A 13,313-nucleotide genomic window follows, 5' to 3' on the forward strand; every position below is an offset into this window, starting at 1 on the left:
TATATACTATGGGGATGGGGGAGATAAGGAAAAAGGAGGTTTCAAAAGAACTTTCATATGCTAAACAGGACCTACAAGATACTGGAGGCCTTGCCATTGTCAAATTAAGGTTGGTTTTCCCTCTAGCAAGGCCTTAGCATTAAGACAGTAGGGAGCTTCCTGGAGGAATGCGATTCTCCCACTACCTCAAGTATTTGTCAATGGGTTGAAGATTGTAAGGACATTTAATTCTATTTACATTTCCTTCCGGAAGTTAGGTAATTGGTAAGAATGCTTTCTTCTTGTAAATCACTAAGACATTTGTAAACCAAAGGAGACTCACATCTTGCAGGACTGTAATCTCTATGAATTAACTATTTGTTTTTTTCCTTCCCTTAGTGTTAGGGCAGAGAGGAGTGCCTGAGGAAGGTAACACAGATCCCACCTGGCAGCGGTGGGGGGAGGGGGGGCGGCTAGCGGGGAGGGGAGTGCTGCTGGGTGTCAGCTTGTACTTTGTCCTCAGCTTGCCTTCTGCTCCCTCATCAGAGAGACTTTGGTATTTTATTTACTTTATAAGTTCCTTAAACTAATTCTTTAACAGCTATATATTTCATGTTTCAGATTCACAAAAGGTAACAGTTACTGTCAATGTTTCCTCTTCCAAACTCCAAGTTAAAAATCCTTGAGAGCACTGTTTCATCGAGTTAGATCCATGAGACTAGGTAGAGCTGACCAATATTATAGTTGCAGTTCCGGGGTCGACATTGTCCCCCGTGGCTGGCGTGGCGGTGGAGGGGCGGTCATCCTGCACATTTCTATCTGGGGAACTCAGAACATACCTGCTATAGGAAGGGAGCACCTGAAGGATGGGCTTCAAATTAAAGTTCTTTCAGGGGCACCTGGGTGGCTCAGTTGGTTAAGCGTCTGACTCTTGATTTCAGCTCAGGTCATGATCTCAGTGTCCTGAGATAGAGCCCCGCGCTCAGCACGGAGCCCCCTTGTCCCTCTCCCTCAGCTCTGCCCCCCAACCCCCCACTGCTCATGTGCTCAATCTCTCAAATAAATAAATAAATAAAATCTAAATTTAAAGGTCTTTTAGGAAAATTTAAAAAATATAGAAAAGCCAAGAGAAAATATTTAAAGCATCCTGTGGCTTCATATCTCAGAAAGTACCTTTGCTACTATCATAGTGTAAATCCTTCCACGCTTCATCACTCTGTTCTCCCTCTTCTCTCCTTCCACACGTCTTCCCTGCCATGCATTCACGCATCTCTCTCTTCTCCTTTACACATATGGGATCATATCATAAGCTTTTTTTTTTCAAGTATATGGGTTTTTAGTTATTTTTTCCGGCTTTATTGAGATAACTGGCATATAACATTATGTGAGTTTAAGATGTTCAATGATGATTTGATATATATATATATATATATCTATATACTGCAAAATGTCTACCACAATGAAGTTAATTAACACATCCTTCACCTCACATAATTACCATTTTGCTGTTGAAAGTTTGGACCCATTGGCAACCGCCATTCTACTCTCTGTTTGTATGAGTTCCATGCTTTTAGATTCCACATATAAGTGAGATCATATGGTATTTGTCTTTCTAAGTCTGACCTATTGCATTCAGCATAATGCCCTTAAGTCCCATTCATGTTGTTGCAAATAGCAGGACTTTTTTTTTTTTATGTCTGAACAATATCCCATTATATATAATGTATGTTATATGTTACATAACATTTATAATATGTTTTATATAGAATATTTACATAATGTGTGTGTGTATATATCCATATAACATTTATATAACATTTTCTTTATTCATCGCATGATGGATACTTAGGTTATTTCCATGTCTGGGCTATTGTGAATAAGGCCACAGAGAACAAGGGAGTGCAGATATCTTTTCAATATTGTGATTTCATTTTCTTTGGATATGTACCCAGAAGTGGAAAACTGGATTGGTAGTTTTATATTTAATTTTTTGAGGAACCCTCATACTGTTTTCCATAGCAACTGTACCAGTGTACGTTCCCACCAACAGTGCACGGGGTTTCCTTCTCTCCACAACCTCACCATCAATTGTTATATCTTGTCTTTTTGATAATAACCATTCTAACACGTGTAAGGTGGTATTGCATTGCAATTTTGATCTGCTCCACGTGCAGGGTTGTGTGGTGGTGCTGGGTCCAGGGGGCATGGGGTCTCATCAACTCAGCTCGCTGGGGTCCACGTTGACAACTGCATGGTTCTTGGCAAGTGCTGCAGGGGTTGTGTAGCAGCTGCAGGGGGGCCTCCAGGGCCTATGGCTATGTGCCAGGGCAGGGGGTGGGGAGGGCCAAAAAGGGGTGTGTGTACCCACTCTCCTGTGGGGGACAGCCGCAAGTACTGGGGTGGTGGCAGAGGCCGGTTGCAGATAATCTCGTAGTGATGAAGGTCAGGGCCAACAGCAAGTGCTGGGGCCAACTGCAGTTGCCTTGGCAGCTTCAGAGACCCTGGCTGTCAGTGTGCACTTTTGTGGCTGCAGGGTGTCACGGTGGGGACATGGCAGTAAAGGCTGGTGATGAATGTTGGGCCAAGAGCATGCAGGTGCATGGCTGAGGGACTAGCTGCCGGGGCGCCCAGTGGTGCAGGTCAGTGACAGGAGACAGTGCAGAATCCAGGCCCACAAATGGCAGCCGGGACCCATGCTGTCGGTGTGCACTCCTCTGGCTGCAGGGTCTCACCATGGATGCACAGTAGTGGAGGTCAGTTACTGGAGTCAGACTGGTGTACGCAGGTGCACAGCTGGAGGGGGCTAGTCCCAAGCACGTGCATGGCAGTGGGGTTCAACTGGGGCTATCTAGGCTGGCATTTGGCACTCACTCAGTCACGAAGGCCTGGGCTGGTTGCTGGTGCAGGTGCAGATCTCAGGCTCCAGCGGAGGAAGGAAGAGAGGGAACAGGGAGGTGGCATTGTTTGCAAATGCAAATTACCTGTGGGGCAACAGCTGATGAACTCTGTAGGGGGTCTGCACAGCAGTGCTGGCCTTTGGTTTCTTGAGTGATGAGAACTGGTGGGGTCTCCCCCCCACAAAGGGCGGGTCACGTGGTTGCTCCAACTGCTGGGCTGATAGTGGCAGTCCCAGCTCCCCTTCCTTGTTCCCAGCCATGTCTCAGGTCTCAGCTCCACCGGTCTCTCTAAGGGCATTGATGTATGTATGATGTCTGTATAAGCTATTCATTGAAGCGTTGTTTGAATAACAAGAGACTGGGTACAAGAAAATGCTCATTAGTAGGCCTTGTCAAAGAAGCCACTGGGCATTCATACTATGGAGTCATGCTATGCAGCCAGGAAAGAGAATGAGGACGCCTTTATCCGTCAATCAGGAATATGTCCAAGATACGTCCTTGAATGGAAAAAATGCAATGTAGAATTTTGTGTACATATGTCACCATTTGTGTAGGAAAAGGGAAAACATCCATGCCAGCAATTGTTTGAATGTGTATCTTGAAGGATATACAAAAACAACGTTGGGTGTGTGTGAGAGGAAGTTTGGGGACAGAGATGGGAAACTTCATGGCATCCTCACTCACCCACTGTGAATTCTGAACCACACGAGTTAACATTAAATACAAACAAATGGAATATTCTCTACAAAGCACCTTCCGTCACTGGTCTCTCTGCAGTAAAATAATACAAAGTAAAATAGTTGGCCAGCTTGTAACCCATCGTGGTTGTTTCCTGTGTAAGGTTCACTTTCGCTGTCTTCACACCTGCATGCGTTCCGTGCCAGCTCCTTTGCTGGATCCAGAGAGAAGAGCCCCTATTTTGCCTTCCTTTGCATTAGACCAAAGTAGGGACGGAAGCACCTCCCAGGCGTGTTGGCTGCTGGACCTGGTGCTGAGACATGGCTGGTGAAGCCATCTGGTAACCCCCCCTTCCTCAGTTCATTTGCTTTCATTCATACACAGGAGGTTTTATTCTTGTACCTGGAAAGGAGCAAGAAGTGACGTTCTACACAGGCTGAATGAGAGGAGAATGAGGCAGATAGAGGTTTCTCAACCATGCTGAATTTTTTTGCAGAGATGGGGAGAGGTGGGCTTGGGGGGACTTAGAAGCTGATAGAACTGTTTTACAAGTACATTCTTTTGTGAGGCTTTGGGAATAAAAATCACCTCCCTGGACTGAGGAGGAAAACAGGGGCGGGGGAGTGGGTGGTGATGGTGGTAAAGGTGAGTTCAGGGAGGCCACTGTCCCATTCTAATGAAACCATCTGTGAGCTGATGCTTCCAGGAGAGTGAGGAGGCTCCTTCAGACAGGTTGAAGGCTGCAGAGGCTGAGTGTTGACAGCCCGAGTTGAGATGGAAAAGAAGGGGTCACTGCATGAAGCCACAGCAGGTGACCCAAAGGGTGTATATATATCTCAGGCATCATTTGGGGGCTCCCAGAAGTAACCATTACAAGATAAGTTCTCACCAAGAGCAGGGGTGTGTGGGGAGGTGTCAGATGGAGGAAGACTTGGACCCATTGGAATTTGGGTAGAAACGTGAATCTGACCACATCTATAACCATAGTAATCAGACAACCTTTGGATTACAAGTTCATATTTATTGAAATGAATCCCTTTTTCTAGTTTTACTGAGAAATAATTGACATATACCACTGTATAATTTTAATACATATAGCATAATGATTTGATTTACATATATTGTGAAATGATGATTACAATAGGTTCAGCTAACAGCCATCTTATCATATAATTACAATAAAAAGAAAAAAAAAGAAAAGAGAAAAAGGAAACAAGATTTCTCCTTGTGAAGAGAACTCTTTGGATTTACTCTCTTAAGAAATTTCTTATATGTCATATAGCAGTGTTCACTACAGTCATCATGTTGTACATTATATCCCTAGTACTTTTTTATTTACAACTTTGTTATTTTTGACAACCTTCCTCCAACTCCTCCTCACTGAACTCTCCACCTCTCTGCCTCTGGTAATCACAAGTTTGATCTTCTGCTCTCTTTTTGCTATGAGTTTTTTTCTTTTTTCTTTTAGATTCCTCATATAAGTAAGATCATACAGTATTTGTGTTTCTCTGTCTGACTTATTTCACTTAGCATAATGCCTTCAAGTTCCATCCACGTGGTCACAAAAGGTAGGATTTTTTTAAATCGCCGAATACTATTCCATCGTATATGCACGTGTAGGTATATACATCTATAACTCACAATGTTATCCATTCCTCACTGATGGACACTTAGGTTGCTTCCATATCATGGCCATTGTAAATAATGCTGCTACAAACGGGGTGGTGCAGATATCTTTTCAAGATAGTGATTTCGTTTCCTTCAGATATATTCCCAGAAGCGGAATTGCTGGATCATATAGTTTTATTTTTAATTTTTTGAGGAATCTCCAAACTGTTTTCCAGAGTGGCTCCACCAATTTACATTCCCATGAACAGTTTCCGAGGGTTCCCTTTTCTCCACATCCTCACCAGCATTTGTTGTATCTTGTCTTTTTTATGATGGCCCTTCTGACAGGTCTGAGGTGATATCTCATTCTGGTTTTTTTGCATTTGCATTTCCTGGATGATAAGTGATGTTGAGCATCTTTTCACCTGTCTGTTGGCCATCTGGATGTCTTCTTTGGAGAAATGTCTATTCAGGTCCTTCATCCATTTTTAAAATTATGTTAATTGGTTCTCTGCTTTTGAGTTGCATGAGTTCTTTATATATTTTGGATATTAACCCCTTAGCAGATATATGCTTTCTAAATATTTTTCCCCATTCTGTAAGATTGTCTTTTCACTTTGTTGTTTTCTTTTGCTGTACAGAAGCTTTTCAATTTGATGTAGTCCCACATGTTTATTTTTTATTTTGTTGCTTGTGCTTTAGTGTCCAAATGATTCAGAACATCATTACCAAGACTCAAGTCAAGGAGCTTTATTCCTATGTTTACTTGTTTCAGGGTTTCAGATCTTACATGAAGTCTTTAATTTATTTTGAGTTATTTTTTGTGAGCAGTGCAAGATATGAGTCCACTTCCATTCTTTTACATGTGAATATCTAATTATTCCAGAGTCATTTGTTGAAGAAACTGTCTTTTCTCCTCTTAGTATTCTTGGCCCCCTTGTCAAATATTAGTTAACTGTATATGCCCTGGTTTATTTCTGGGCTTTTGATTCTGTTCTATTGGTCTATTTGTCTGTTTTTATTTCAGTACCATACTGTTTTTGATGGTGATAGCTTTATAGTATAGCATGAAATCAGAAAGTGTGATACCTCCTAATTTGTTCTTCTTTCTCAGGATTTCTTTGGCTATTTGGGGTATTCTGTGGTTCCACATAAATTTTAGGAGTGGTTTTCTTTTTCTATTTCTGTAAAAAATGCCACTGGAAACTTGATAGGGATTCTACTGAATCTATAGATGGCTTTTGGTGGTATTGACATTTTTACAATATTAATTTTTCCACTCCTTGAACATGGGATACTTTCCATTTATTTGCTTTTTCAATTTTTTTTATCAATGTCTTACAGTTTTCAGAGTAGAGACTTTTCACCTTCATAGTGAAATTCATTCCTAAGTATTTTACTGTTTTTGATGCTATTGTGAGATCTATTTCTTTTTTTCTTTTTCAGAAAATTTGTTGCTAATGAATAAAAATGCTACGATTTGTGTGTGTTAATTTTGTATCCTGAAACTTTACTGAATTCACTGATTAGATATGGCAGGTTTTTTTTGGTTGTTTGAGTCATTAGGACTTTTTTTTTAAATATATAAAATCATATTATCTCCAGATAGAGACAACTTTACTTCTTCCATTCCAACTCTGATTATCTTTTATTTCTTTTTCTTGCCTGATCACTCTAGCTAGGTCTTCTAGTACCATGTTGAAAAGAAGTGATAAGAGTGGGTACCCTTGTTTTGTTCCTGATCTTAAAGGGAAAGCTTTTAATCTTTCACCACTGAGTATGATATTAGCTGTAGGCTTGTCATATGTGGCCTTTATTATGTTGAGATATGTTCCTTCTATGCCTAATCATTAAAAGTCTTTATCATGGATGGATGTTGGTTTTTGTCAAATTCTCTTTTTGGCATCCATTGAGAAATCATCTATTTTTTTTCTTTCATTCTATTAATGTGATATATCGCACTGATTGATTTGCTTATGTGGAACCATCCTTGCATCCCAGGAATAAATCTCATTCGATCATGGTGAATGATGCTTTTAGTGTGCTGCTAAATTTGGTTTGCTAGTGTTTTATGAGAATTTTTGCCTCTACATTCATCAGGGTCTTGGACTGTAGTTCTGTAGTAGTGTCTTTTTCTGATTTTGATATTGGGGTATAAACAGTTCATAAGATCCCCTGCTGTGGGCTTTTGGAGGGTAAAGGTCATGTTTTACTGGGTTTTGTTCTTTACATTTATTGCAATTTGGGGTACCTAGTACTGTTGTATTGTGTCCACAAATGATGTCTTCTATTTCCATAGGATCCACGATTAGTGGTATCGGTCCCCAGGGAAGAGTGCCAGACTCTTCTCCTCTTCAAGTCCTACCCCTTCCCTCATACCAACCCAGAAAGCTAATTTGTGGAAATGGGCTGGTGGGAATATTACTTGGTCTTGATCGTGGGCTTTGATTTCTTATTTCTCTCCCCCTGTTCCCAATAATTGTGATGCTGATTCCAATGTGTGTGTCTATTGTTTTTTCCACATCAAGCAAAACTCTGATACCAGCTGGGTGCCCTACAATTGAACTCAATTCTGACATTATCTATCTGGACATAGTGTCAGATTCTACAGGGTAAGGGCTCAGTTCAACAAGACTGCACACACCCTCCACCCCCATTTCAGAGGCCAATCACAAGTCCAAGCTGTTACCTGTGCTTCTGATCAATATACTACACAGATTGGAGGTTCCCATGATTCCCTTCTTGGGTTTGATTAATTTGCTAGAGTGGCTTACAGAACTCAGAAAAACATTTTAGATTTCCAATTTATTATAAAAGGATGTAACTCAGGAACAGCCAGATGGAACAGATGCAGAGACCAAGGTTTGTGGGGAGGGGAGTGGAGCTTCCATAGCCTCTCCATATGCACTCTTTCCCCAACCTCCACGTGTTCACCAACCCAGAAGCTCTCCAAACCATGTCCTTTTGGATTTTTATAGAGGCTTTATTACCGATAGACATGGTTGATTAAATCATTGGCCACTGGTGATTGAACTCAATCTCTAGCGGTTAGCCCCTCCCTCGAGGCCAGGGGTCTTCCAATCAAGTGGTTGGTTCCTCTAGCAACCAGCTCTTATCCCTTGGTAACCTAGGGGCTTTCCAAAAGTCACCTTATTAACATAACAAAACACACCTTTATGGTTCTCATCTCATAGGAAATTCCAAGGGTTTTAAAAGCTTTGTGCCTAGGAAAGGCTGAAGACTAAATATGTATTTCTCATTATAAATCACACCACTCCCCCCTTCCTCTCTATGTTCATTTCTCTCTCTCTCTGTCTCTCTCTCTCTCTCTCTTTCTCTCTCATAAGCCTGGTATGGCAAGAGGGCCTGGGCTGCTCTAATAGGTAATTGCTCTGCTGTGGAAAAGTCTGGGGTGTGTGGGACACAGCACGTCCCTCTTGGAGGTTTGACCTAGCGGTGGTGTTTGCATGGTGAGAAAGCTGAGCAAAAGAGACAAGAACCCTCTACCCTTATGGCGCCCAGTCCATAGAGGACCACTCTGGGTTTTGTTTAATGTGAATCTTCCTTACAGCATCCTAAGCTTATGATTAACAGTGTATCTGAAAGCCTAGAACAGTGCTTGGCTCACGGTGGGAGCTCAAGTAACACTGACTGACTACAGGAGTAAAAGAGATGGGTGCTCACCTGTAGGCAAATCTCTATGGGGAACTTGTGCAAGGGAAGGGAAAGAGTCAGAAGGGGAGATGTGGTTAAGGCAGAATAAGATGTATAGAAGGTTCTGGATCCCACCACCACCATTTCAAAATGTCTCACAGACTGTACATCACTTTATGTGCTGCTAATTAATAAAACATCGTTTTAAAAGTTCTGTATTTTATGTTTCCTTGCAGCTAGTCTCAATTCATGACATACCTGTACTTTCAGTCTGTCAATTGTTGACCAGTTGAATTGCTAATCACTGCCTGAACAAGCCGTAGGGAGACACAGAAAACAGGAAAGTCAATATTACCTTTCTCACTCCATCTGTCAACCCCCTTCAGTCACCAGGATAACAGCAGATCTACAGAAGCAGAGGAGGATGGAGCCAATGGCCAAGGCCACAGACACACCATAGCTATGAGCTGGACCCCATGGACCTTATGAACTAGGTGAGCGGTGGCTCCTTAATCTGAGAGTAACTGTAACAACGTCCTCTCACACTTCTCCTGGACCTTGTACTTATTAACATACTTCATGTATGTGTTAGTGCCATTGCTTCCCAGCCTGGATCCCCTCAACCGCCCAGGGCACCCACCTCCCTGCTGGGGGTATTGGCTGCTAATTCTCTGGAGCTGATGGGAGTGTCTGGCCTGCAAGCTCACCCCTCTCTCTCCCTCCCTGTCATCAGAATATGTCGGATCCACAGGGATTCTTCCTCTTGCTCCCGTTCTTCCTGCTTTTATCTCACTTTTCCATCTACCCTTTTCCTGAATTATGATCGTTCAACATGGAAAGGGGCAGCGATTATAGCTTTGTGTTAAAATCTTGTGGGATGCTGTTTCCAGTCCAGGTGCCCAGACCCCACCCAGAGCTCTTGGATCAGCATCTCCTTCTGCTGGTTCTTACGTAGTGAGCCTTGCCTCAGTCTGAGCTTATTCACCTGGCATCCACTGTCCTGGGCATCAGAGTGCTCTCATTTGCCACTTCCAGCTGGGTGACTTGGGTGGAGGTACTTAATCTCCCTCTGCTTCCATTTTCCCATGTATAAGACAGATGCCAACAAACAAACAAACAAACAAAAAAAACAGATGCCCCCCACCTAACAATATGGTTGTAAGGATTAAAGCAGGTAATCATGAAAGCATGGTATCTGGATATAAAGTTTGTTAGGAAAGATTTACCCACTTATGAGAGAAACTAGATTGCAACGGTTTAAATAAGATGAGAGTTTATTTCTATCCCAAGTCCCAGGAGGTACACTAATCAAAGCTGGAAAGGCAGATCTGTGATGTCATCAGTGACCTGGGCTCTTTCCAACTCTCCAATCTGGCTTTCCCAAGGCTACCTCTTGGTCCAAAATGGCTTCTGGAGCTCCAACAATCACATCCATGTTCCAAAAAGGAACATGGAGAAGGAAAAATAAGTCCCTCCTTGTTCAAGAAACTTTCTAGTGTTCCTGCAAAACTGTACCACTTATACTGCAGAGGGCAAAACTTATTCATATAGAGACATCGAGTTGTAAGGAAGCTGAAAAATGTCTTTCACTCTAAGAAGCAATGGGTGTTCTGTTACTAAGAAGCAATGGATAACGGAGGGCCACACACAGAGCCCACCACAGAAAAGGAGCTTTGAAGTCAGCCTTCTTGGATTCAAATCCCAGCCTCACCAGCCACTAGCTTTGGGCGATTACTCAGCCTCTCTGTGCCTCAGTTTCCTTATCTGTAAATTGGTGATAATAACATTACATACCATAGCAGGTTATTACAGTGAAGTATACCTCAACATAGAGCAAAGCATCTGGCACACAGTGGGTGCTCAGTAAGTATAAGGGAACTATGATAAGTTTCCACTTCCTCCTCAGTTCTGCACCATACCCTTTGCTAATATCTGAGGAGTCAAAGAACAAAATGAGATTGGCCCAAAACTGTCTCTCCCCTGCTTGATTCCAGTGTTAGGATCCTCTCCTTGGCCCTGAAGTCCTTCCATTTGAGTCACTTTGCTGATTTGTGCCATGATGATGAAACATCGCTTCCAGAAGGCCATGTTCTTTCTTAAGTCCCTGCAAGGATCTCAATCTCTCCAGCTAAAGAATACCTAAGTCGCAAACTGCTTGCTAACTAAATGCATGGCGCCTGGCTTGCAGAGGATCAGGAGACTTGCTTTGCTTGCTGTGCAAACCCTAGAGGTCACCATTAGGACAGGAAGGTGGTAGAGTGGGTTAGCTGGTTCATGGCGTTTCTCTCGTGAGGGCCGGCCATGCGTGCTGATGTGCACCAAATATGCAGGGGCCACATTCGAGCCCAAAGCGGGCCAAGCTCTGTAGCTCTGGCCCACAGCACTGCACCTGTCCCGGTCAGTGGTGTTGAGTCCACACAGAGGAGCCTTCACACCCACCGCAGGTGGGTGGTGGGACTCACGAGTGGAAGGGAGAGCCCGTCATGCTGGCTCTGGCTGGGTTCTGCATGGGAAAATGTTCCCAGTTTCTTTCTCTAACCATAAACTGAGCACAGCAGAAGTTTTTCCCTGAGGAGGCCCTTGCATTTGGGGCCCAGAGCCTCAGTTTAGGGCATGGCTCAGCCCATGGCTGGTCACGACACATTTGGTGCGGCTTACCACGTCTTGCTGTCTTTCATCTGTGAAAAGAGAGTAACAGTACATTCTGTCACTTGGCCTGGCATTTTTTTTTTCAGACACAAAAGCTGAAGAGTAGGAGAGAAACCTTGGGAGAGAGCCTTATATGCGGTTTTCAGAAAATTGCACTCTGGGTTTTATTGGGTTAGGGAATTACCAACCACAGGTGATCTGTAACAGTGTATTACTTCCTGCCTCTGTGACAAGGATCTCAAGCTCAGGAAAACTAACAAAACTAACAAACTCTGGCCTCTTCCGGACTTTTAATCTTGCCATTCATGCTGGGAAGAGGTACACCATCCACCAGACGCCCCAATGTTAAAAATGGGGATAACTAAGGACATGTGTTGCATGTTGAGTGGGAAGTATGCGGCAAACCACACGTGTGTCTGTATATTTCTGGATGAGGATATTAATAGCATGGGGAAACTAATCGATAATGTGATCTTTACCTAAAAAAAAAGAAAAAAAGTTTGGAATATTGTTGGCACACATCCCCTGAGAGCAGTAAGGAAAATAAGGAATCCAGCGTGGGGTATTTGATTCGCATGAGAGTTTTCTTAAATCTGTCTACCTGTCTGCATTGATGGAGAAAATCCCACGAAGATCCCAAGGGGCTGTGTACATAAAGCACTTTGTAAACTGTGAAACCCTATGTAGATGCCGAAGTTCACCCTTGGCTAGAGAAGATTTTACAAAGGAGGCGACACAGGTGGCGAGGGATGAGGAAGAGCCTTACAGGTGTGTGTGTGGGGGGGAGGGGGTACATGGGTGCTGCTGGGAGGCAGGTAGAGCATGGTCAGGAGAGACGGGGGCTCTCCCTACATCCAACTTGAGAAGCTGGTCTCCATTTCCCACACATGAGAATAGCGGGGAGCCAAAGTGAGCAGCTTGTCAAAAGATGTGGTCGACCAGGCCTATGGCTCTTTCCCCTTGGCGTGTGAGGAAGTTTCACGCTCCCAGTCAGACAGAGCCCAAGTTCAACCAGCTCCGGGCCTGAAAACTCGATTTGCTACCTTCTGCTTGGCTCTGGCAGAGGGGGGGTGTAAAGAAGCTGGGAGAAGACAGATCCCGGAGCTTTCGGCCCAAGGGCTGGAGGGCAGCAGGCCGGACCCATGCCTGAGGACCCGGAGGGCCTGTTTCCCGCCTGGCTGCTCAAAAGAACTCGGAGAAGCCAGAGGACACGAAGCAGCAGGATACCATTAAAAGAAGGGCGGAAATGAGGCGAAGCGAAGGTACAGAGAAGCAAGAGGAGTCCGGAAGGGAGGGCGTCTGACAAAATGCCTCCTGTAATTTCCTATACCTTTGCTGGGTCGGGTGCCATACACCCGGCTCTACCCCGTGTGAACAGGGAAGCAAAACCAGTCGCAGGATCGGGGGCATCCGTGGGTGACAAAGGCAGCAGCGAGAAGACTCACTGTAAGGCTGGTGGCAAAGCTAGAGCCAGAGGACAGGGCTGGTTTCTCTAGAAAGCCACGAGGGTCCGACCGAGTCCTTATCTCCGCCGCAGCTTCCGGGAAGGCGGCCCAGGGGCCAGGCTCGGGGCACCTGGCGGGCGGCCCAGGGTGGAGAGTGGGGGGGTGGGGGGCGGCGGGGCCTCGGAGGCGGCCGCAGTACGCGCCCCCCCCCACCCCTCAACGCGGCCGGGCAGTCCCGCCGCCCACAGCCGCCCGGCAGCGCGCGGCCGGACCCAGCCCGCCGGGTGGGGGCTGGGGAGGGATCGCGGCGCCCCCGGGGAGGCCTTCCCGGCAGCGCCCGCCCGGGCAGCCCCGCTCGCGGCCCCCGCGGGAGCCTTCCCGGCCCTGCTTGCGGCGGCCGCGT

At 44.8% G+C, this 13,313-nt stretch overlaps 1 long non-coding RNA gene across 2 annotated transcripts in view; it reads right to left on the bottom strand.

Annotated features, from left to right (window-relative positions):
• Positions 1-9,978: 9,978 nt before the first annotated feature.
• The window catches only part of LOC113911915, a 167,066-nt gene continuing 163,731 nt past the window's right edge, over positions 9,979-13,313 (bottom strand). For both annotated transcript variants that reach the window (XR_003516631.1, XR_003516630.1), the window contains one exon: positions 9,979-11,494. This is a non-coding gene — a long non-coding RNA (uncharacterized LOC113911915). The remainder of the gene's footprint in view (positions 11,495-13,313) is intronic.

This window comes from Zalophus californianus, chromosome 12, assembly GCF_009762305.2.
Source record: "Zalophus californianus isolate mZalCal1 chromosome 12, mZalCal1.pri.v2, whole genome shotgun sequence".
NCBI classification, from domain to species: Eukaryota; Metazoa; Chordata; class Mammalia; order Carnivora; family Otariidae; genus Zalophus; species Zalophus californianus.